This window comes from Panthera onca, chromosome B3, assembly GCF_046562875.1.
Source record: "Panthera onca isolate mPanOnc1 chromosome B3, mPanOnc1 haplotype 2, whole genome shotgun sequence".
NCBI lineage: Eukaryota > Metazoa > Chordata > Mammalia > Carnivora > Felidae > Panthera > Panthera onca.
In genome coordinates this window covers 81,749,824-81,776,926 of record NC_138344.1, presented here as the reverse complement: position 1 = coordinate 81,776,926, position 27,103 = coordinate 81,749,824, and the positions used below count along the sequence as shown (strand labels likewise).

Genomic DNA, 27,103 nt, shown 5'->3' with positions numbered 1-27,103 from the left:
AATTGACTGAACCTGCATTATCTTCTAACACTACCAGGTAGGTACAATAATTATGACCATTTAACAGGCTGGGGAATTGAAAATTATAAAGTTTTAAGAAAATTGTTCAAGGTTACACAGCTACAGTGGCAGAGCCAGAAACAGGTCCATTTCTTCCTGACTCCAAAACCCATGCTTTTAACAGCATTATGCCTCTTCCTATAAAACCCAGAGAAAGTAGGGATACAGGGGTATATCAGGTATACCCTGGGATATACAGGTATATCCCTGTATCAGGGAGGCAGGACATGGGAATAATTCCTAGCATTTAGCTTTGCTTTTCTCTGTAGGATATGCCAACCATTGGTGGAGAAATGGGATTTTGGGAATGGCCCAGCAAGTCTGACCAGGGAAGGATGGTTACAACATGGGCTGAGAGTAGGAGAGAAATAGGATAGGAGAAAAGGCCCAAGGAGCATGCTGCAGACCCTCCTATGCACTTGAACATGCACACAGTCTCCCAGGTTTGCACAGGAAACAGTGCGCATGGCTGTGTAACCCTCTTCAGCTTCTAGAGCAGGGCTACCCAGTATGGGTAGGAAGCTGTGCTGTGTGATGCTCAGAACTGAACAATACTCAGGTCCCAGCTCTGACTGTGTTACAAGAAAGGGTGAAAATAAAGAACATCTTATTCAAACTAGTATTTTCTCTGGCTCTGAGCTCAGTCAGGTTACTATTTTCCCCTCCTGATCCAGAAGTAATTCTTTTAGATTTTACATATGTATACATATATACATATGCACACACATAAATACATATACATTCCAGTTCTATCACTAACAGCTTCAGTTATGGATGCTATTCCATCTACAAAGTTATGACCTAAATGTGGTCAAATAGCAACATCTTTATTACTTTCATTTTTTTTAGTGATTAACAACTTTATTTTCTTAGTCTTTGTTTCTTAAAAATCAATGATTACCAAATACTATTTTTAATTTTTTTTAACGTTTTATTTATTTTTGAGACAGGGAGAGACAGAGCATGAACAGGGGAGCGTCAGAGAGAGGGAGACACAGAATCCAAAACAGGCTCCAGGCTCTGAGCTGTCAGCACAGAGCCCGACTCGGGGCTTGAACCCATGGACTGTGAGATCATGACCTGAGCTGAAGTCGGCTGCTCAACCGACTGAGCCACCCAGGCGCCCCGACCAAATACTATTTTTAGAGCACAGCAGGTAATAATCTTGGGTACTATGACAAAAATTCATAAATGTCTAAGATATGTCTATAAGATACATCTAAAAGGCTTAAAAATAAAGTTATAACCTTGATAGTTAGTGACTCTGTGGAAGCAATACTCTCCCCCACATTTAAAAACCACCTGGAAAATCATTATAATCTGTCTTGAAACAAGTCCATGACTTAGTATTTAGTATAGAACAAAATGAGAAACCAGATAGAATGAAAAGCAAGGTTCCAGTTATATATTTTAAATGTACATATAGATCAGAGAAAATATCTAGGGGTACTTATATCAAATTTTTAAATTATATTAACTTCTGGGATTGTGATGAGATGGGACTGGAGTTCCTACTTAGAGAGGAGAGGAACTTGCTTTTCACTTTCTATAATACAACACCCTGATTTTTAAAAAAATGAGTCTTTACTACTTTCTAAATTTTTTCAACTATTTCATTTACTTATTTATTCATTCATTTATCTATTTCAATAAGCTTTTTATTTTGGAATAATTTTAGGTCCACAGAAAACCTTCAAAGATAGTATAGAGTATCCTGTAATACCTTCCTGCCCTCCACTGTTAACATCTCACTATTAAAGTACATGTGTAAAAACTATAAAGCTGATCACAACACATTACTATTAATTACAATTCTGATTTTATTTGGATTTTGCCAGTTTTTCCATTAATGCCCTGTTTTTTCCAGGACCCACTATGGAATAGTGCCACGTTGCATTTACTTGACACATCTCCTTGGTCTCCTCTGGTAGCAGTTTCTTAGGCTTTTCTTTTTTTTTTTTTTTTTTGAAAAGTTTTTGTTTTTGTTTTTGTTTTGTCTTTTTTTTTTTCATGACCATGACGGTCCTGAGGAAGAGAGATTAGCTATTCTATAGAAAGACCCCCAATCTGGGTTTATCTGATGTTTCACATCAAAATTAGAATGGGGTTGTAGGTTTTTGAAAGGAATACTGTGGATATGAAGAACTCTTATCATCACATCATATAAGAGACAGGTGACACCGGCACAATATCACTAATGATGCTAACCTTCATCACTTGCCTAAGGTGGTATTTGCCGTATTTCTCTCTTGTGAATTTACTATTTTTCTCTTTCCATACTCTGTTCCTCGGAAGTAAGTCACTAAGCCTAGCCAGCCTAAGTGGGGTTCAGGGGTGGGTTAAGCTCTTACTCCTAGACATAGGAGTATTTACACACATTATTTGGAATTCTTCTGTAGGGAAAATTTGTCTCTTCTTCCCTGTGTATTAATTAATTAAATTATTTATTTAAATGAATATGTACTCATGGATATTTATTTTGCACTTTGGATTATAACTCAATAGTACCTTTCTTACTTTATTATTCAGTGTTCCAGATTTGGCCATTAGGAGTTCATCTGGCTTGACTTCTGTGTCCCTGTGATATGTCCCACCCTTTTATTTTTTGGGCACTTCCTTACTTTCTCACACTGCATGATGGACACACTCATCTTACATTGTTCTCTGCCCTAACCCTAGAATTAGCTATTTCTCCTAGGAGCTCTGATTCCTTTTGTTGAAGAATTGTGTTTAGAAACCAAGTTCTGGGCACTGAGTATGTCCTTCCACTACCTTTTAATAAATTTACTCAATGTATGGAAACCAATTTGACAATAAATTTCATATAAAATAATAAATTTTCTCAAGATTTAATAAGTTAGTGTACATGAAGTACTTTTTTTATTATTATTTTTTAAACATTTATTCATTTTTGAGAGACAGAGGAGAGACAGAGAGCAAGCAGGGGTAGGGCAGAGAGAGAGGGAGACACAGAATCCAAAGCAGGCTCCAGGCTCTGAGCTGTCAGCACAGAGCCTGACATGGGGCATGAACTCATGAACCGAGAGTTCATGACCTAAGCCGAAGTCAGATGCCTAACTGACAGAGCCACCCAGGCACCCCGACATGAAATACTTCTTAACATAGAGGCTGATACACAGTAAGCACTCAAAAATGGAATAAAACCATTACTGTTGTGATAATGATAACGACAATGATGTATGTTTTTAATAAATTTGGAACTTCTAACTCCTAAACCAAAACTGTATCCCACTAGTCATTATATAAAGCCTTAATAGGTCCACAGATCTTTCTATATTTCTGAGGTTCAGGACTATCTAAGGCCAAGAAATAGACACTCCTTCACCCCTGGTCCAGGATTCTGCATTCTTTGGCCATAAAACATTTTTTTCTTCCTTTCCTAGCATATACACAGAGCCATAAAATCAAAAGACTTCTGTGGAAAAAGATGTCCCTTGATTTTTGTTTTCAAGTTAAATGAAACATTTGAAGGGCATTTAAAAAATAATCACTACCACATATAAGTCAAACTCACTTTGGATCTATAGAGTGCAGTTTTGAAGTCCTGCCCAAAATAGCTGTTGTTCTGAAATACTGCAATGTCATCAGTATAGAACTGGCTATTGTCCAATAGATCTGTAATAGCCTTTTCAAACAATTCCTGTTCTGTCAAATACCAATACCACTGTTCTTAATGAATAGTAGGCACTAGAGGGTCCCTTTTATGAATCAGATAACCAAGAGCAAGGGTCCAAAGGGGATACCTTAAAGGCCTCGAGTACTGTGGCCAGTTAGAGTGGCCACCAGGAATCCTCTGGGTATGAATCAGAGAGGTGTTCTGAAAGGATCTGTGAGGAGGACCGTGAGATGAAGAGGCATGCTCAGGAAATAAGAAGAACACATAAGAATAGCAAAAGGTATAGGATCACTCACACCTTTCTGGAATTACCTGGGCCCTGCAGAGTTTTTGGGTGGGGAGCACTGTGAAAACTCACCCCAGTTTCAGATATGTCAGAAGCTTCATACAGTCCACAGTAAAAGCACTGCAGAGTGATGCTAGCAGATAAAAGAAGCAGAAATTCCCCAATTTGACAAAACAAAAGGTTTTCAGTATCCACATTCTTCTTAACTAAACACTCTGGGTTTCTATTTGTTTTTGGATAACTATTTTTTGCTCTTAGTATATCTCAGAATGCACTAATTTCATTTTTGGTTATTCTTTCTCTGTCCCAGGCCTACATTCCTCTGAGCCCATAGGTTGTGCCATCCAAAATCTCCTGGCGCTTGTCTAGCATATTTCTGGTCTGGATTGCCTTGAACTCCTCACTGTTGCTGTCGGCATGGTCCCACCCAGACGTATCCCCTAGTCCTTCATCTCCACCTCATTGTGCAGACTAGTCCTTGCCCTTGGGTCATGGCAAATGTCCTCCAGGCCCTGGAAAATATATTCCAGTTTATTTGATGAAAAGAGCTGTCACAATCAAAGCAAACAAAGCCACCTTTGGGGAATACAAGTAAAACTTCATAATTCTGGTAGGGATTGTCTTTCCTTTCCTCAGAAAGAATTACAGGAAGGACCAGGTTAGGAGAAGAGGTGGATTCCTCACTTTCTACTATTGGTATATTACTATTTTTTTAAATGTGTATTTATTTTTGAGACACACACACACACACACACACACACACACACACACACACAGCATGAGCAGGGGAGGTGCAGAGAGAGAGGAAGACACAGAATCTGAAGCAGGCTTAAAGCTCTGAGCTGTCAGCACAGAGCCTGATGCAGGACTCGAACCCACAAGCCATGAGATCATGACCTGAGCCAAAGTCAGACACTTACCTGACTGAGCCAACCAGGCACCCCTTGGGATATTACTATTAACTAAACTTTTAGACTTTATTAAAAAGTGGCCAAGGGGCAAAGGGTTTCAATCCCAGGAGGCAGCACTGGAAGTGCATATAGTCAGGTGCACTCATATTACAAAAGAAACATAGGTTTGAGAGGCATTTATGCCTGGGATCAGTTTTTGATCCATCCTTCACCCAACTAAGAAACTCTGGGCAAATCATAGATCGTAAGCTTCAGTGTGAAATGGTAACCCAATGTTACAAGATCTATAATTTACTTTAAAATACTTCAGTATAATCTACATGGTATGCATGACAATTAAAGCTTCATTTCTAGGTGTCATAAACTAGAGTGATATCTGGAATATACAGTCCAGGAGTGGTAGTATGTGCCAGCCACCATTGTATCAGAAAGGGGGTAGCCTCACTACTACCTCAATAACCACTGTTTTACCATTTAGCAAGCGGAAAGTTAGAAAGGTTCTCTTTGGTAAAATTAATGGTACTCAACGCAAATTAACTAAAATACTGCAGAAATACTTGCAAAAAGAAGGACAAGAATCTTCAGGTATACCCTTAATAATGCTGTCTGAGGCTCAATCCCTAGTGTGTCCTTGTCTCCAGCCACTGGTTTAGAAGAATTTCTGACTGCATGATGCTTACTAAATGATGCAGAGTCCTATCTCAAGGAAAGCTTTTACTCAAGATATGGCTGGAAACCACCTAAAGGGGAGAGAGCTAGGACTTCATCAAACTTCCCAAACAGATCATATAGGATATTTTGTGCCTACTTTACTAGTGAATAGTAGTCCAATGAATATCTGTGTTTAGTAAATTCGATCTGAGGCTTACTTTCATTACAATTTAATAACAAAGTTGTGGAAGAGTAACAAACTATCACCATCTCAAACTTCTGATGTGGCCACTATAATTTCAAAACAAACAAAAAATCCGAGAATTGGATGTGATCAAATTGACTTATAAGGAAATTCTCAATTTCCATCATTCATACACTATACAGAGTTGTTGAAGAGTTACATGTGAAAAGCCGATGGTAATCTCTAAAATCCAGTACAGACATATGGTCTCAGAGATGTTTTTGATTTGCACAACCCAATATGCCCCAGGGCTCACCAGCCTGAAGGTACAAATAGAATCACATTATTGGTAATGTCTTGGGTTTTCACTCTCTTTCTCTTACCTGCCTCACCAGAGTTTAGCTCCCTGGGAAAAAAAGTTGGTGTGTGTGTGTGGTGGGGAGGGCTGCCTAGGCACCTATGTAGAATTTCACAAAGTTTCCGTGTGGAGCTTCCATGTGCACACTCATTAAAGCGTGGGCACCTTCGCCAGGAAGAGCTGCACCAACAGGTCTTTCCCACTGATGCTCTAGAGCAGTGGTCTGCAAGGTAGTGGCTCACTCCATGGAAGACACAAGGCAAACCTTCAGGAGTGTGAAGAAAACATTAAGGGTTTCTGTTCAATTCTTATTTCATCTGTTTTAAGTTTCACTTTTGTGTATGTTTCATAAAACATATAATATATTAATATGAGAGGGCTTAGGTATTTTTAACAGATAAGGATGTCAATCAATAGAATTTGGAAACCTCCAGTTAGAATCCATGGAAAGAGAAGAGCATGACTTTCTCCCTCTTGCACGATATATTTTGCTGAAGGCGGAGCAGCCATCTTGTGCTCAAATGAGGTACGCATTCTCTAGTGAAATGCATTTCTGTACAGCCCACTTGCTCCTCCTTGGCTTTTTATAGGACTCAGCCCTGAGTCCAGGGAGTGACCTACCGGGAGAGGATACCTCATGACCCACATCAAACTGGGCTCAGAATCAATCCACCCTCTGGTGATTAAAGCTCATTGTAGCTAACTCCTCCTGTCTTAGGATGAATTCTCTTCCAAAAGACTTCTCTTCTGACCTTGGTGCCAATACACTCTGTTTATTGATGGGACAAAGCATCAACTCATCACAGACATAGGGCAGACATTCAGTGTACATACCCAGACATATCTGAAACTCAGTGAGGAGGCATTTCAAGAGGAGAGGCTCCAGGCTATACCAGAGCTGACACTGTAAGGAATATTAACCCTTCATTGTTAAATCACATAATCATTTCCAAGGCAAAGCTTTACCTGTACTGAGAAAATCCCTCTAGGTAAATTTTTCCCTGAGGAAGAATATATAACTCCTGTGTCTGCTTGTATATTCAACATCTGTGGGGGAAATGTGAAGTCAACTGTATAGAGTATTTTAATACCAAGTGTGTAACAGATTGTGTGAAGTGAATCTGTATTAGAGATGTAAATTCACATTTTCAAAAGATTATGAGTTTTAATGGTAAGTTTTATTATCCACTGGGCCCCAAAATGTGTTTCTACAGAAACATTTTCCACAAATTAAAGGAAGCGTAAGGTAAATAAAATTTGATATATAAATATTGGTCATGTTATGTGGTTGTACCTACCCAATCTAGGGGAGAAACACGGTAGTTGGACAAGATGCTGGTACAAGACTTACTTGATCACTGAAATCCCAGAGGTCTGGGATAGGAACATAAATTCTCCTAAAAAAAAAAAAGGCGAGGCTGCTCACCAGATAGTCCTCCTCCCTTTACATTATGAATAGCCCCAGCCTCTACTTACCACTCCTGAGAATTTCCTGTATCCTAGGCACTGTGCGAGGTGCTTTACACACATGTCTAAACTATATAACACTTGACAAGGTGGTACTATCAAGAAAAGCAGAGCCCAGAAAGGCTAGGAAACTTTCCCTAGGCACAGAGCTTGTAGTATGAAACTAGGATTTGAACTCAAGATCTAACTGACCCCAAACCAAGCTCACCAACATGCCACTTGCCTTCCTCATGGGAACCAGTTGTCTGAATCCTTCAAGGGTGGGGGGGAGAAAAGTTGCCGCTTTGTTCTCTTGTGAACATTATTGTAAACAATGCCAGTGTTGTGGGCCACAGAGCTAAAACTGGCTCCTGTCCATTGGAATTAATTCAAAAGACAAATGAGAATCATGCCTGCAAAAAAGAAATACATTCTAGTGCTGAAGTCAGCAGTATGTTATTCTGAGTCGGGATGTAGTAACTTTATTTATCAATTTTTGGAATGCTCTGATCAGATAAACTTTTATTTCAAAGTGAAAAAAAAAAAGATTCCCAAACTCTTTCCATATAGGATAACACATCTCTGTTCGTAGAGTCCCTATCCAGTGTTCACACTGCATTTTCTCCCCCGTTTCACCACAGCACACTAGCCATACTGAACACCTGAGGTTGCCCTGGACACAGGTTTTAATAGAGCTCAAAAGGTTCAGAGCACAGCTAGAAAGATCATGCGGATGGAAGGGGCTTCCATGACAGAATGTCTAATAATATGAGGGCTGTGGTTTAGAAAAGGGAAAGCCAGGAGGTCAGGGAGCAGGCCCTAAACCTATAACATAATAAAAAATTATTTGGGGATCCCCTAAGCTCATCTTCACCCAATCCTGGAGAATTAGAAACTGTACAGGACTTGGTGATTCAGCAGACTTGGGTCTGGGAGAAGAAAGAAGGAACAAACGGCTGTGAATGATGCCCAGTCTCTACCCTGAGGGAGGGGACTGAAGGCAAGGCTTTATTCTAGACAGGGAGTTCAGAAAGAGGAACAAATTTGGAATAGGGAAGAGGGTGAGATCATTTTCAGCATGCAGAGTGAAAGTACTCATGGAAGATCCAGAAGACATACAGAAGGCAGGAGAAATAGAAGTCTGAATCTCAGAAAAAAATAACCAGAGCCTAGAAATCTGAATTCATGAGACACACATAGCTATAGGAGAAGGCATCAACCAGCACAGGACCCTCTAAAGAAAAGATGGAGGGTTAAAGATTTGTCCCTTCCAGTCTAGAACCAGACCCATGGTCTCATGGGAATCATTTTAGACCAAATAAAACATTACACTTGTTCAGGTAGTAGGCATTAAACATACAGAACACTTGTGAACATTTAATCTCTATGACTTTTTTAGCTCAAACAATTTTACAGAATAAAATGTAAAATTTATTTGCTGCATTTACATACAATGTAGTATAGTCCATAGTTTTCATAAGAGCAGTTTATTAGTGCTCCTCTCAAAAAACAAAATATAGGTGTGTCTGGGTGGCTCAGTCAGTTAAGCCTCTGACCCTTGGTTTCAGCTCAGGTCATGATCCCAATGTCATGGGATCAAGCCCCATGTCTAGCAGCACACTGACAGCACAGAGCCTGCTTGGGATTCTCTCTCTCTCTCTCTCTCTCTCTCTCTCAAAATAAATAAATAAACTTAAATATATATAGTAAAATAGTTGAAGTAAATTGGCAGATGCTAAGTAAATTATAGAATTACTACTCCAGAGACAGTTATTTGAGGATGACATGACAGGCAGTCTTCCTGTCCTCCCCCAAATGTCCCTTAGTAACCTTGTCAAAAGCCTGTTCTGTCCTAGAGGATAGGACTCTTTTTCCCAGAGATCTTCCCCTTGTAACCATTTCTCATTTAGTCAATTTAGGTCCACTTGTTTGTCTTAGTAGCTGAACATTTAGACATTTATGGTTGAGGGAGTAATACAATGGTTACTAGTAACAATATCATGACCAATTACTAAGTGAGAGCATGAAGCAGGGACCGTTCTGGGAGTCATGGGCATTCTTCTCAGCAAGCTTGTGAGGCAGGTGTCAGCATTTCCATTTTACAGACAAACAAACTGAGGCTCAGCAAGGTTGAGCAACTTGCCCAAGGAACACTGTTAGTAGCAAAAAGCAGAATTCAATATCAGATCGGTCTTTCACCAAAGCCCTTGAGTGCTCTTTGCATTACTTCACTTACTCATTTAAGGCCTAACTTTCATCACTGAATTATAAAAATAGTAATGGTTAACACTGCTATGGTAATTAACAAATTGGTGCGTTGAACCACATGAAACTGCCAATGTTTGGCCATTTTTGACCTACAGAAATGGAAATTTCATGTAATTTGACCTTTAAAAAGTACATACACTGTTATTTTTTTAAATGTCTAGAAAAGCAGTGTGACTTTCTAAAAAGATTCTACATCAAGCAGGAAGGGTAAAAGAGAACCAAATATTTCACTCACCTCATTAACAGAAAATACATATTATGGCTAAAAAGAGAAATAACAAATATAAAATACATGAATTTGCAAAATAAGGACTGTTAAAAGGGTTTACAACTAAAAATTATTGTGAAAAACAATAATTTGCTGATGTAAGTACTAACTTAGACATTGACTATAGGTTAACCACAAAGACTACTATGAAACACAAGCCTAATGAAACACACAAGTGTGAAATTTAAATGGTGTATAAATTAAAGTATGTTTTAATCTACGTGAAGGCACTAAGAAAATTTAAAATGTTCTATGGAACATTGTTTTGGAAAAACTCAAAAGACTGAACAATCAAAAGATATGGAAAACCCTATAACTGAGGCATAAAATATTAGAGCTACAAGGAAACAAAAAATCATTTAAATATAATCCTTCTGTGCTATCAACTATAGCCAAATTATGGAAAGAGCCCAAATGTCCATCAACTGATAAATGGATAAGGAAGATGTGGTGTGTGTGTGTGTGTGTGTGTGTGTGTATGTATGTATATATATATATATATATATATATATATATATATATAATGGAATATTACTCAGCTATGTAAAAAAATGAAATCTTGCCATTTGCAACAAGGTGGATGGAACTGGAGGGTATTATGCTAAGTGAGGTAAGTCAGTCAGAAAAAGACAGGTATCATATGTTTTCACTAATATGTGGAACTTGAGAAACTTAACAGAAGACCATGGGGGAAGGGAAGGAAAAATAAGCTACAAACAGAGAGGGAGGCAAACCATAAGAGACTTTTAAATACAGAGAACAAACTAAGGGTTGATGGGGTTGGGGGGGTGGGGAAAATGGGTGATGGGCATTGAGGAGGGCTCTTGTTGAGATGAGCACTGGCTGTTGAATGTAAGTGTTAAATCATGGGAATCTAATCCCGGAGCCAAGACTACACTGTCTACACTGTATGTTGGCTAATTTGACAATAAATTATTAAAAATAATAATAATAAGTGAAATAAAATTTTAAAAGTAAATAAATAAATAAATTTAATCCTTTGGATTTTTTGTACAGGAAACTAATGTTCAGCAGATACTAAAACTCAGGTTCCTTACTTCCAGTCCAGGGCTCTTTAAAATAGACCAGAATAGGAACACCTGGGTAGCAGCTCAGTCGGTTAAGTGTCCAACTTCAGCTCAGGTCATGATCTCACGGTTTGTGGGTTCGAGCCCCACATCCAGCTCTGTGCTGATAGCTCAGAGCCTGGAGCCTGCTTCAGATTCTGTGTCTCCCTCTCTCTCTGACCCTCCCCTGCTCACATTCTGTTTCTCCCTCTCTCTCTAAGATAAATAAACATTTTAAAAAAAATTTTAATACTTTAAATTAAATAGATCAGAATAACATTCTATTTGAACACAATAATGTCCTTGTGTGTTTCAACTGGCCATGGCATGTACTGCAGATGTAAGAAAATTTTCATGAGGCATAACTTTTTTTTTTTTTTTTCAACTTTTTTTTATTTATTTTTGGGACAGAGAGAGACAGAGCATGAACCGGGGAGGGGCAGAGAGAGAGGGAGACACAGAATCGGAAACAGGCTCCAGGCTCCGAGCCATCAGCCCAGAGCCTGACGCGGGGCTCGAACTCACGGACCGCGAGATCGTGACCTGGCTGAAGTCGGACGCTTAACCGACTGCGCCACCCAGGCGCCCCTCATGAGGCATAACTTTTATCCTGCAGCATGATGAGGCTGCTAAAGTAGGCATCTTAAATATGTTTCATAACCATAAAATAAAAACACTATGAGTTTTAAAATTCAACAGCATTACATTTTCTTATTCAGCCTGTTATTATTATGGTATAACCAGAACACAGCCCTCTCCCAGGATGTTTTTCTAATTACTTTTGGATATTGTTTTGCCCTTTTACAGAGAAAGGCATTCTAAAAATAGGATGCTGTCAAAATGGCTTGAATTTCAAGAAAAAAAATTTCACACCTGCTCTCTGAGAAATAAATACTCAGTTCAAAAGCATGACATTTAGAATATGTCTTTGGTACAAAATCCAGCTATCAGTATCCACTGCTAAAACACAGTTTGCCTCTAATTCAACATAAATGGCGGAAATCAGCTATCCTAATTACTACCTTCATTTATGAAGCTGTATGTTCTTCTGGATAAACAACTGTATTGCTGTGTGCCTGTGCTTTGCTTTACTTCCCATTAGAGTATTTTAAATAGCAAAAGGGAAGGATTGACTGTCATAGCTTATCATTCCCCCTATCTTGTCCTTTCCCTGGAGATTCTTTCAATAACCACCAATTCATCAATCTGAGATTTACACCTAAGGATTCATGGTTGAAAGAAGAATAAATAACTGTTTCTGAAGGAGACTCAAGTTCACTAAAGAGATAGAAAGAAAGAGACAACCAATAAAAGTATCAGTGTATCTTTCAAATGACCTGTGAAACCCCAGGTATTTTACAGAAACCCTGTAAAGAGTAAGAGCCCATCAGAACTGCCTAGGCAATATGCCTGCTTTCAATGGAATAATTTAGAATAACTGGATGGTGCATGATGGCCTACCCATCAACCACGAGGGCTTCCTGGCATGCCATCTGAAATAATAAGAGCCACTCAAGGATGCTTAGAAACTTGAAAAGCATCACTGCAAAAGAGAACCCATTTACTACATATTGAATATAATCATATTGCCTCCCTCATAGGGTTATATAGATTCATTCATTCTTGCAACAAATATTTATTGAGCATCTACCATATGCCAGGCATTATTCTAGGAGCTAATGAAACATCAATGAACAAAACAGACAAAAAAATCTCTGCCCTTGTGCAGTTTGCTTCATACTAAGGCAATGAGAAAAATGTATAGTTTGCAGATGGCGATAAGTGCTATGGAGAAAAATTAAGCAGGGAAAGGAAATTAAGTGAACTAATACATGTGCCCAGCACAGTATAACCATTTAAAATATATTAAAGGGATTTTCTCTACATTAATGAAAGCTTTGAAAATTATTTCCTTGGTTTAGGGATTGGAGTTGAGAAATTAAATTTCTTCTTGCGAGAATAGTAATCTTATCCCACTACTTCAGAGAAGTAAAATAATAATAATTCATTTGGGGTGCCTAGGTGGCTCAGTTGGTTAAGCATCTGATTCTCGATCTCAGCTCAGGTCTTAACCTTAGGTTTGCCAGTCCAAGCCCTGCTCTGGGCTCTATGCTGGGAGTGGAGCCTACTTAAAAAATAATAATAACAATAACTCATTTATCAATGCTTTGTGCCAATAAGATTACATAAAAATGTATTTTCAACCTGTAAAATGGATATTCTCCTCATTTTATATGTGGGGAAAATGACACTCTAGGAAACTCAAAATCAAAGATTTAATAATTATATGTTAGAGGGGCACCTGGGTGGCTCAGTCAGCTGAGCGTCCAACTTCAGCTCAGGTCATGATCTCACAGTTTGTGAGTTCAAGCCCTGTGTCAGGCTCACTGCTGTCAGCCTGTCAGTGCAGAGTCCTCTTCAGATCCTCTGTCCCCTTTCCCTTCCCCTCCCCCACATGTTCTTCTGCAAAATAAATAATATTTAATAATAATAATAATAATAATAATAATAATAATAATAATTTTATGTTAGAGCTGAGATTCAAAGGTAAATACACCTAGCTCCAAAATTTACCCTTCCAAGCTCTGTTTAGGGTGTCAGAAGATGGAGTGATTCAAGAAGGGAGCCTCCCCTACCACAAATCTCCTGCATAGAGAATATCAGCATATATACATTTGTGTAAATTATTGGATTTTAGGATTCTAAAACCCAAAATGGAAGCCCTCATTTGGTGCAAATTATTGTAAAAAAATCACTTTAGGTTTGGTAATACAACATTTCCATCACCATCTGAAGTTTTAGACTGTCTTTAAAAAGGAACATTTCGTTTTGTCCTCAAGCTTGTTGACCCCACTCATTTACTACTTCTTGTTTAGGTTTTTAATCATACATGGTAATTATACAAGGATGGCGTTAAGATCTTACATCTAAGAACCAGAGAAAAACAACATGACAAAGATCATGATTCTTGTTATTTTCTTGAAGAAGAATAAAAAAATAAATAAAACTTGGCACCTAGATGGCTCAGTCTAGCATCTGACTCTTGATTTTGGCTCAGGTCATTATCTCACTGTCATGGGATCAAGCCCTGCATCCAGCTCCAAGCTAGGTGTGGAGCCTGCTTAAGAGTCTTTCTCTCCCTCTTCCCCTGCCCCTCCTCCACCAAAATTAAAACAAAACATGTGGGCTTATTCACCTTCACAACAAATAAACCTAATAATATTAACCAGAGCAAAGAACAAAAGGAAAAACTCTCTGAGTAAAAAATATCCTGGTGAAACATGTCTCTTCTTAAGCTGGTTATGTTACCTTTTTCTTTGTCCTCTGCCTCTTAGCCTATTCCTTTTCAGTTTAATTGGTTAAAATTCACATGTTTACAAATCATGCATCAATTATTTATTGCTAAATTAGTGAAAACCATAATATCTTAATTCACCAGTCTAATTCTTTATTAGTTCTCAAAGCAATCGTTAGTTCTCTGAGATAGTTTTAGAGGTTGTTTTTATTTCTTGCCTTTCTTTTCAAATCTGTCCTTTCTCTTCAAGCAGCTGCTCTTCTGAGACAGGTTTTCCCCTATGGTATTCTAGAAGCTGAATGCCACACCTAGTTGAAGCTGAAGAAAGATACACTGCTGTGGTGCCTTGCTGCATTGCCCACCTTCTCACCACACCCTCCTTCTTATGTTTATTTATTTTTAATTGAAAACGTAATGTAATAACAACACTAAAGGACAAATTTTTTAACTACATTTGTATACCTGCTTTTATTTTTGCCTAAGGTCCTGCTATTCTGAATATTTCTAGTTAATCCCACTCAGGCTGCCTGCATGAGTGACCAAAATAAATGTTAAAAAGTCATTCCCTTTTGGGGTGCCTGGGTGGCTCAGTCAGTTAAGCGTCTGACTCTAATTTTGACTCAGGTCATGATCTTGAGGTTTGTGGGTTCAAACCCTGTGTCAGTCTCTGCACTGGCAGTGGGAGCCTGCTTGGGATTTTCTCTCCCTCTACCCACCTGTTGCTCTCTGCCCCTCCCCCCCATCAAAATAAATAAATAAACTTTTAAAAAATCTTAAAAAGAGTCATTCTCTTTTACTTCACACACACACACATACACACATGCATGCAAAAAAAAAAACAAAACAAGTTAAATACAGTGTGATATTTGAATTAACTACTAAAGCTAAATGTAAGCAGATTACTTCACTAGGGGAGCACCAGTGTTACTTGTTTTAGATGGGCTATTTTTATGCTAATGTAATGAGAACAAACTGTGGCTGGGGAGACTGGAGGGCTGCTGGAGGAGAGAATCATGGTGGGTCCAGAGCTATGCCAGAAGGTAACAGGAGTAAGTAAGAGACTGGTGGGGTAGAAACAAACTATGAACTCTAAGAATTGAAAGAGCTGAGAGGGGTGTGAAACAATGATTGTGAGGGGACCAAAGTAAAGAGTTATTTCAGGAAAAATATTTAAATCAAGGAATTGAATGAAAAGAACGAAAGATGAGAGGGTAGCTTCAGATATACCTAGAGCTCCATCTCAGAAAACCTCTAGAAAAAGAGAACTAGTCCACACTGTCTGCAAGCACAGCCCAAGCAACAGGATGTTAAATCTATGACAAGCTCTCCAGGTAATATACATGCACATGCTTTTGGTTGTCCTAATTTGTAAAGTGTTTGTTCCTTCAGCACATGATCTTGTACATGGTAGATAGCTGACACATTTGTTGATGGCTGACTAGTGAAATTATCTAACACAGCTGGTTTTACAGCTTGTACAATGGTGGCCACAGTGGGCATTAGGATCTTTACCAAGTACACAGAAAGGCCATGAGTCCTTGGTGCTTGATCCTTAGAGAAAACTCCAACGCCCCCTTAGTTCTCTAAGAAATGACAAGAGCCCCTCAAATATTTGTCAGGTCCTTGTTTACTCTCATCCAGTCAAAACCAACCAAAAAAAAAAGTTATCTTTTTCCTGTGCAGCAAGTGCCATTATTCATATTAATTCTCTAACAATTCTCTGTACATCTGTAGATTAATATAGCTTCTTCTCACTGTAACATGATGGGTCAGAGTGTTTCACATACTATAAGGTCCAGGAGTCCATTACCAATATCTCATTATTATAAATAGTCATGGTAGATCCAGACTTACAAACATCAGCATGGCTGGGACGGCCTTGCTAGGGAAGGGTTCATTATAAATATTGACTATAATTCCCCTTTTAATTAAAAAAAAAATGTGAACTCTTTCTGTAGTAGTATAACCTCAAATTTTAGGTCCCCAGTTTCCTGGAGAGAGAGAATATTAAAAAAAAAGTAAAAAAAGATAATGCTGAAAAAATATCCAGCCAGCATAAAAATGTTGTGTAATTTAAATGAGAGTTAAACAAAAAAGGTGATAAAAGTAATCAAGGAGTAAACAAAGAGTGGGAGAATAAATATAAACAATGAACCCACAGGATGGTTCATTAGCTTGCTTTGCAAAGATCCGATTTCTCCCCTGAAAGCAATGGTAATGACAAATAGGCCTGACCTACCAAATATCTTCAGGTATAATGTAACATGTCCCCCACTGCCTATAAAAGAAATGCCACTGAATTACTGTGCATGGCACTGAATTACCATGGATGCCTTTAAATTACCACATATGGAGTCTTTGCTCTGGGTTGTTTTGACAATGGTACTTCAGTTATTTTAAGCTCTACAATTTCTGTTTGAATTGTTCCAGAGCAGAGGTCTCAAACTCAAGTATCTACAGGACTCAGGCAGTAGCAGTTGGGGGTAATGGAGGGGACTGATGGGAGACCATGATGAATTGGAGAGTACTGCTAAGTCAACTCTTGCCAAATGAGACACATCATCTAATTCTTAAAGAGAAATCTGGAACTTAAATTTGAGTGTCAATTTTTTATATCAAAATGGCCATACAGGACTGCCAAATAACTTGCAGGGTCCAGTATAAAATGAAAATGCAGAACCCCCTGCTCAAAATTATTCTTATGAATTTCACGATGGTGACTGCAGAACATTAAATCAAGTGAGGACTCTTCTTAGCACGGGCCCTATGTGACTACATGGGCTACAAGCACATGAAGCCCGCCCTGGAGGCCTGCAGGCCAAGTTTGGCTCATGAATTGTCCTGCTTGAGACCATGTTCTAGAGATTCTACAATCTCTCCCCATTTCTCTTTGTGACTCAAAGCACCCAGCTGCAAAATGCCTGGAAGAATTTGAAACATGCCCTTTAGCTGAAAAACAGATAAAAACATCACTGGTGGCTTACAAGGGAAACAAAGTCTCTCCTCTGTCCTCACCAAGTCTCAAAACCAGCTGGGGGATTCACCTGCTGATAGGGATGTGCTTATAGAGAAAAATATCTTTTGCCTTATTAATTCAAAATACCTAAAAGTCTGTTGCTGTGGCCAAAGTCCTATAAAAAGTGATATTCCCCCAAAATGCCTTCCCACTCATGGCCCATTTACAGAGTTGGGTATATGCAATTGCCATCAAAGGAAAATAATCTGCAAGTGATTGATTGTCACAAGTCAGACACAACTTACATATGTATGAACATGCACCTGAAAACTTTCAGGAAAGTTTATGAAAATACAATCACAGTTTTAAATGCTTTAGTTAATATAATCACTTAAAGAAATGTCTCTCATTCAAAGTGATATTTGTAAGGCATACTAGGAGGAATGGACAGGCTGCTCATGGCTGGAGGTGACTGAACTTGTGCCCATGTGGCATATACCTCCACTGGCTCACTGGATAAAACAATCAATTTAGAAGGCTCTCAGGATAGTTTTTAAAAGTGAGAAATATCTTTTATAAAAGTGACAAAAAAATCTCTCCTTAACTGATCTGTCATATATATTTCATATTTCCATATGTCAGGTTGAAGTCAATTGAGATGGATATGTACTTTGTGGTTGATGACTATTATACCTTCCAGAACAGCTCATATACCAACAGAATGATAACTGCCATGCAAGCTTTGTTTATACCTAGCAAAATTCTAATCCAAACCTAAGCAGAAAGATAACAAGGCTATAATTTGATGCAGTGACTTTACCTCCACATGTACATCACACATGCATAGGCACCTATACATATGTGCAGAAATAATATCTATTATGTTATTAGATATATATATCTTAGATATATATATATCTTATATTAGATATATATATATCTTATTAGATATATATTGATATATATATCTTATATATATATAGATATATATATCTTATATATATCTTATATCTTATATATATCATATATATAGATATATATATGATATCTATTACCAAGTGGAACGTAACTAAATAGAAATAGTATTATAGTATCAGAGAGAATAAATTATTCCAGTATAAATTTACCTGTTTATTTTTGTCTACCCCTCTAGAATATAATGGGGGGAGAGATTTGCATCTGTCTTGTTTACTCCTATGTTCCCTCACATTGCCTGGCACATAGTAGATACTCAATAAATACTTGAATTGAACTGAATCCATAGGATCAAAACAAATTATAATTCACTGATTCTAGGATTAGGAATAGGAGGAAATCAGACACATGTAGCAGGACTACAGACTTCCCTAAATTCCACTGACCTTTTTATTCCCTAGTTAGAATCTAACTCATGCAGTCACTGTACCTACTAACTCTATTGCTTTCATGTCAGCCTCTCATTTCTGTAGCTCAGGCAGACACAAGCATGGACTTCCTTGGAGCAAGCTGGGACAAAGGTTAACGTCTTCCCAGAACCTAGAAAAGGCTAATGAGCTCCGTGGAATGATATCTCTAAGTATTCACCATACCAGAATCAATATCAATGTGCTGTCATGTATGCATTAGCCCCACAGTCAAACAAAGAACAGCCCTTAGAGCCCACTAATGATGCTGCATAGCTGGGGATGGGCAAGATGATGCAGAGATGACTGTATCAGTTCTCCTCAAACACAAGGCTTCCAGGATGTTGCACAATACCATCATTCTGGTACTTTGTCAGAGATAGGAAGCATTTGGATTCAGCCACTGATACACTCAGCAAAAAAATTCTTTTTATCTTCTTGACCCAAGAGATAGATTTGGAGTACACCTTCTGGCTGTGAGAGAAGTTTCCTCTTCTATTCCTTGTCTGGTGTTACCAGGGAATGCAACTGTCTTAAAGTTAGCTGAGCACTATTTATGTAGCTGATGAGACAAAATCAACAAACTTGATTCATTATTGACCTAGATAAGACCTGCCTTTAGTGCAATTCCATCATGCCCATAGTCATTCATCTAGCATTTCCGATATATAGATCCTACTAGAAATATATGTTGAGCCAGGGTACTGGCAAAAGTTCTAAGCCTCAATTCTGCATTCGTTCAATCTCTAGGATCAGATAAAGATCTCACCAAAATTTAAGCTCTTCTGTGCAGTAAAATTGAACTTAGTGTCATAAATGGAATTTCATTCTATGTGTGAAAATGTGAAATCTGATTTTCCAATTAGAATGAGAAGGGTAAGATAAGTATTATAGAGTAAAGATGACTGATCTGTATGGTACACACAGTTAAGATGTCACAAAACCAAAATTTCTGTGGGTATCACAGTCAAATCACATTGGTTTGGAATCCTCACCCAATCACTCATTAACTTAGCCAACTCTGTTAACCTGGCTAAGACTTGGTTTCTGCAAAACATGAATACCACCACCCAAACCTAAAAATGCAATTATTATTCTCTATCTCATAATGTCATTATAAGGGCTAAATGAGATATATATAATGTTAGGTCCAGTGCTGGATACATAATGAGAACATTATGAGAATTGTTATTTTGGTTACTATTTCTATCACTCCCATAAATAATTAACTTATTTGCAACTTTATAATTTAGGGGGGAAAGAAAGGCCATAACCAAAAGCACGGAGAAGGTTAGCTTCTTGTGAGGTTTCCATGGTGGAAACTTGGCCACATAGTAAACATGGTCTTTATGACCTTTCATTCATCACTGTGAAACAAAATTCTTTCAATTCTAGAAAGTTTCAGTGAAACACCACTAAATGCAGCCATAGAGCAATCTCTCCCCTCCCCCATACACACACACACACACACACACACACACACACACACACACACACACCATCCACCCCTTGGGGATATATTAAAACTAAGGCAACTGAAATAGCCTTAGCCAGTAATTAAGACACGCAGCTAATCAGAGAGCAGCACAGAAGGCTGTGGCCTTCTGCAAAGAAACTGAGGATCAGGATGACAGCTCCCATTACTAGGGCTTTGTTCTCCTGGAGCAAAAAGAGCACAAAAGCATAAAGTTGGAGAACTGTAACTGCATTTTGAATACTTGCAGGAACAGGGGAGGGTGGGGTGGAGGGGGGGGGGGGTCACAGGTTCCTCTGAAAGGAGAGAATATTCTACCAGATAACTGCGTCAGCCCACACCCACCAGCGCCTTCCCCACCCTCAAAGCATGACTCCACTTTTTCTAACACTGCCCTTAAGGAATCTGGCTTCTGTGACTTCCAGTAATTGTACAAATCACCCATGATGAAGCAGCTGAACACACTGTTAGACAAAAGAAACAAAAATTAAGCAAATAGAAAACTCATTAAAATGCTGGCTTTGGTTATTTTTACTCCTAACAATTCATGTTACCAAACAAGTCTTTCTTCCTTGCTTTTCCTTGGAAATAATACTTTAAAAGAATTCTAATGGGCACTGGGTGATTTTCTCCAGACTCATAATCCAGCAACTAGATACACTTTCCCTTCCCCCATCTCCATCTAGGACTCCTCCCTGTCACCTTACAGCTTCTGACTTAGCTGCGTTCATACCCAGCAGTCCCAGCAAAGCTTTCTGTTTGCATTATACAACAAAAAAGCAGGCAATGAACAATTCGTGCTCCTAAGTGCTTGCAATAAAGCCAGGCTGAGCTGACCTCTCCCATCCCATAGAGCTGCATGTCAGCCATATAAGCTTAAAGGATGGAGAGTAGTATGTATGTGATATGTATAAACAAACTAATTAAAATCTAAGATCTCTTATTCCAGCTAGTGCCTAATGGGACCAATATGATCGACTGTGAGGAAAAAAAAGAAAGAAAGAATCACTCCAAGCTCACTAGAGATACTGCTTTTGCTGCTTCCTAGGATACATCTCTTTTAGGCTCAATAAACAGCCTAAAAGAAGGGCAACTTGGGGGTTGCCATTTTTTCCTTTAAGACTTTTCAAATAAAAACTATCAACTCAGCAGCACCGAGCCAAAAGACCACTCCCTGATTCCAAGTGGACATATTGATCAACTGAACTGACATGTGCCTCCTCCTTTCTCTGTCTTCGTAGCAATCAGCTGCACCAGAAAAATCCATTTCATTTCCCAAAACAAAAGGCAACACACTACTCCTTAACTGGTACTGTCAGACTACAGTTTGTTTTTTTTTTTTTTTGGGGGGGGGGAGGGATATATATATATAGGCAACGAAGATGCCTAAAGACATAGCTAAGAGTTGAAATGAACATGGTATATGTTTACTGTAGTTTAGAATTAAGTTGAGGTTATGACTGAGCCCAGAGATCTGTATTCACCACAGTCCCTGGGAACTCTGCTATTTATTTGTCTTAACAGATTCTGGCTAAAGTTAACAGCAGCACCCACTGGCACTTCCAGAGGCTCTCTTCAGCATTACCCTTCATTGCAACTGCCGCAGAGAACAGACTTGTTACAAGTCCGCCTGCAAACAACTCCAGCTATTTTAGAGACTGTCTGGAGATGGAAAAATATCATGGCAGGCTTTCAACTAACTATGAAGGACGTGGGTTGAAGGACGACCATATAAATCAAAAGGCTCAAGTAATTTCATTTGGTTTGGGTCTTCATGCTTTTAATAAATTCCGTCGTGAACAGGCAAGAAATCCCCTTTCACATCAGGGTTATGTCAAATGCTTATTCAGCATTCGCTCCTTGCCATGAAGAAACTGAAACCCAACCAAGGTAGATACTAAATTTCATACTGTAAATCACTAAATATTTCAAAAATCACAAGAGCAAATAGGGGACCAATTAGCTCTGCCCAACAAATAAAAGAAATATATATCTTCACAATGCTGAAATGCTGTGAACTGCTCATTTCAGAGCCTATTTGGGATTTTGCAATAGAAAATTATCTTATGCTTATGAAAAATTCTATGAGAACACCAAAAATAAGAGGCAGAAATGGAGCAAGGATAATTCTATGTACTATGATTCCTGTATGACTCTTACAGGCCTTTGTCTTAACCCAGCAGCCTGAAAAACAGATTTAGGTAAAACAGCTCCTCTTTCCCTAGTCCATTTTAAGCAGACAACATCCCCCCATCTCCGCCTTAGCAGACACCCACTAACCAACAAAACAGCCGTGCAATTAAGGCCCGGACATTCAACACTTACCATCTCCCGCTCCCACCGTCTCCTTTTGATGTTTACAGCACATCTGTAGGATGCAATACTAGGAGATGCCTTGTTTGACCTGCTGCATGATGCTGTGACATCAGTTCAGATGATGCAGCTCATTATGGGAAAGACTGCTGTTGCTATGGCAACTGGGATGTGCTAGGAATCCTTGCTGCATTTCCAGTGGAGCCTGAGACAATACGGAAGCCCTGTAAGAAACAGACGATATGCAAAATGTAGACTAAAGGGAGAGGATCCCTCATTGGACTAAAATCCATAGATTTAAAAGGGATTTCCCTGAAGGCACATTGGAAAAAAATAAAAATTATCTCCTACTTTGTTGTTACACATTTAGAAAAGAATGAGGTTGGGGGAGATATAGATTTAATACTGAGCAAATAAAAACAAATGCACAGTGTTTCTCTGTTAGGCAGTTTGATCACTTATTCCTCTCTGGACAGCATGATACATCTTTTTAAAAGTTATTAAAAAGAATTTTTGTTCACTTGTCAAAAACTGAAAGAACAAAGCAGGGAGCAGGAAAAAAATGAAAAATGGAATATAAACAGCTGAGAAAGTGACTCTAACTCTGAAATAAATAAGTTTTAATTCTCAAAATATGAGCAAACTCCCACCAATGAACTCTGCCCTGGTCATTTCCCCTGATGGAAACCAACCCTCAGGACCTTCTTAATGTAGTACAGCCCCAGCTCTCAGTTGAGCATTGACAGGCACATGCAAGGATGATCTATGGGGCATAACACATCACTCTCAATTCTAGGGCCCAATCCCTTGGCCTGCAGAGGACCTCTGCTGCTCACAGGCAAAATGCAAATCTTTTTTGGGAACAAACCTGGTGGTTGGAACAAGTAACCAACCTCCACAGTCACTGACACCCCAAATATTGGAGCTCTGTTTTCCTTCCCTGAGGACAATAAGACAGCAGGAAATTACTTGCACCTCTCCCCCGACAAAAGCTGGAACTGTGTGAAAAGTCACATTTTTTTTAAATTTTTTAATTTTAGAAAGAGAGAGAATATGCAAGCAGGAGATGAGGGCAGAGGGAGAGAAAGAGAGAATCCTAAGCAGGTTCCATGGCCACACAGTCCAACATGAGGTTCAGTCCCACAGCCCTGGGATCATGACCTGAGTCAAAATCAAGAGTTGGACGCTCAACCAACTGGGACACCCAGGTGCCCCTGAAAAGCCACATTTAAACAAGATACAGTAAGGTATTTCCCCAATTGTTGAAAGAAATGCAAATTTAAAGTAATCACTCTTTTCTATTCCTATGCATAAACACATATTATGTGGTGAGAAGGGGTATGGGGAGGAGAAGATATGAACAGAGCAGCCATTTTTTGCATATTTAATACTCTTAGACCATGGGTTGAGACAGAATCAAGCTGACCTCCCTCCACTCTATCCTCAAACTCTGGAGAAGAACAATATTCTAAAAGCCCAAAATCTAACAAGACAATTATGTTGTCCTCTCTAACTTGAGATTGTAAATGGCATTTTTGGCTAACTGCATGGGGGATGAAGAGACAGAATGGCAGAAGAAATTCAGGCAGTGCCTTGGTAAATAGGGGCTGACAAAATGCCTGAGAGATGCCAGGATTCTAGCAGTGTGCATCATCAGCCATTCACAGAACAGCCCTGCCCTGGATGGGAAGCTAGAATTGTTCCTGTTTCACCTAATGAGTACTTGTGAGACCAAGAGCAAGAGGTCGAAGTTGCCTGCCCAAGCTACCCATGCTTCAGTCACGGGCAGAGCCTGACTCCCATCCTTAATCTTAGACCACATGCTATATACCAAGAGAAATAACAGGCAACCACTCCAGAGCAAACACTTATCTGGGATTCAGGAAACATAGTGTTAATGCCAGTTTTTCCAGTGAGCATCTATGTGCATTCAGGCCAATTAACCTCTCTGGACTTCAAGTTTTTCATCTGCAGAGATAATGTATTTCACTAATAACCATGGTTTTCAAGATTTCTTGGTACTTGAATGCTTTATTCTAATGCTACAGTCCAAAGCTAAGCTGCCCTGATTGAGGGGTGATAAGCCCAGAACCAAAACTGATGAACCTTTCTCAACCCCTACTCCCCCTACCTCATCCGCTCTGAAGTGACCCATGAAGACACTTCTGAAGAACCTTTCAGTCTCTGAGGAAGATGGAATGAGTCATGGATCTAGAACAATATTACTGGCCTTTCTAGAACTGAAACCCCATGGTTCTATAAAGAGGAGAGAGCAGGGCAGAATCAGGTATTTCCTATTTGAATATGGTTTCTCAGAATGAGAAGAACCTTGTCAGTCTCCTTTACCAAAAGCAAGTCTTTGTTCACTGGGAAGAGATGGATGGTGGCTCATCAAATCTGAGGTCAGACTCTTAACAACCTGATATGGCTGAATAACTAACCCCAAAAATGGCTCAGATCAGGTAAAAAAAAAAAAAAAAGGTGGGGGGACCCAAAAAACAGAAGCAAGTCACAAAGTGTTTTCTTGCCTTGCGAATGGGCCTATAATAGTTAACTTTAGGCCTCCCAGTGGCCTTTCTCACTGTTAAACATCCCCACCTCATGAGTTTATTTTGAGGATTGCATACAATAATGTATATAAAAGCATTTGGAAACCAGCATCATAGAAATGTCAAGTCTTATTACTACTGTCATTAATAGCCCACTCACCCCAATCAGGGGAGGCTCTGTGGCTCTCATTTGTACATCCAGCCAGATTCTGGACCCTGGACTAAGATGGTTAGGAAATGGCTTGTAAGATCTGCTACCAAGGAGGGCTTACTCCTTACCACTCACTTCAGATGAGGTCAAGGAAGATAATGGACAGGAGATCCTTTCAGGGTGCAGAGCCAGGGCCATGGACAACAAAGAATAAATGAATTTCTTCTGCAGAGGAGAATCAAGGCCAGATCAGTGAAATGAGGCAGGAAGCTTCAGACCTGAATGATGAGAAGGATTTCAGAACGGTTGGGGTTAGGGACCACTATGTGTCTTCCTTTTTGCCTCTGACAGAGACAACTCTGTATCACTAAAAACTCCTGGATTTTCAGCTGAATGTCATGACTAGATGGGAATTTAGGTAGCTTCTGCGGGGTTTGAATATGCTTGTCATAGGGCAAAAAGGAGAAAACAATATTTAGGGATCAGCAGGACAACTTGTGACAGCTACTCAGACTGCTCACCACTATCCATGTGTCTCCTCTTCCTCCAGGTACATTCCCAGTGCCCTTACCTGTAGGTGGACCTTAGAATTGGTTCCCACCAATGGAATGTGAGTGGAACTAAAAAGAAACATCTCTAAAGTTAGTTAGGAGCATGTGTACCTTTCCCATACTTCCCTCTCTGCTAGCTGGATGCAAAGAATCTAGTGGAAAATTCTGAAGCCCTAGAAGATAACAGCCCCACACTGTGAATGGAGCCTGAGTCTCTGGCCCCAATGACCTGGGGTATAGCCATGCTCTCCCAATCACCCCCTGACTCACATGGAACTTCAATGAGTGAGAAATAAACCTTTACTGTATTGAACAGATTTGGGGGTAGTTTATTATACATGTATTATCTAATTATAAATAAAATTATAACAATTTAAAAAATATAAATTAAATAATTTAATAAAATATAATAACATATAATAAAATTATAATATATTGTTACTTACTAAAAACTTACAGAGTTAAAAACAGGATTCCTTATTACAGAGCTTCTCAGAGTCTTTAATTTGCTTATATGCATTGAGATCCCTCATGGGGAGAATATACTATGTAGTATTTCCCTAATTTATTTGACCATAGAATCCTTTTTCCATGGACTAATTTTCCACTGGCTGTCCATCCACAGTCTAGGCAGGAAACAGGACTGTAAACAACAATGGGCTAGAATCCCCTTGAGTCCCTGTTTCAGTCTGGAGGCTGTAGAAAAGGCTGTAGAAACTTCTCTCATCTCTAGTACAACAGTCTACTTGCAGCCTTTCTCTGCCATTCTGAACTGGCAAGGCAGAAATTGGTGGTGTTATTATAGACAGAGCAACATTTATACAAATGTTTCCTCCTGGCCATTTTCCCCTACTTACAATTAGGAGTTGTGTCCCAAATTCTTACCATATCAGGAGTAAATGAGTATTATTTCCAAATCAACAGCTCACGATGTAAACATACATCTTCTGTTTGCATTTTAAAGGTTTAAAAAACCCTGAAGTTATTCCTGGAAATGTGACAAGCCTGCATCCCTTAGTGTATTATGTTAAAATGTCTGAATCTGAGGCCTAGTAGATGTTAGTTAGCAACTGTTAGCTGGGGGAAGTACTAGCTGATTTCATAGGTGAGCCTCCAAAATACCCTGGATAAATATAACAATGGTGTGTTTCTTGTTCACTGGAAGTCTAAATGGATGTTCTGATTGCAGGTGACCTTCTATATGGTGATTCAGGGACTCTATCTTGAGATTTTGCCCTCCTCTAGAACCTTAGAGTCCTTGGCAGTCATTGGGCAGATGGAGATGGCACAGGGAGG

At 39.0% G+C, this 27,103-nt stretch overlaps 1 protein-coding gene across 3 annotated transcripts in view; it reads right to left on the bottom strand.

Moving 5' to 3' along the window:
- Positions 1–27,103, bottom strand: part of AKAP6 (A-kinase anchoring protein 6) — a 558,374-nt gene that overhangs the window by 467,203 nt on the left and 64,068 nt on the right. For 2 of the 3 annotated variants that reach the window (XM_060619471.3, XM_060619475.3), the window contains exons 2-3: positions 25,392–25,534; positions 22,569–22,780 (exon numbers count right to left, since the gene is read on the bottom strand). The gene's annotated coding sequence lies outside the window, so the exon portion shown is untranslated. The remainder of the gene's footprint in view (positions 1–22,568; positions 22,781–25,391; positions 25,535–27,103) is intronic. The other variant, XM_078448340.2, reaches the window with a different exon arrangement.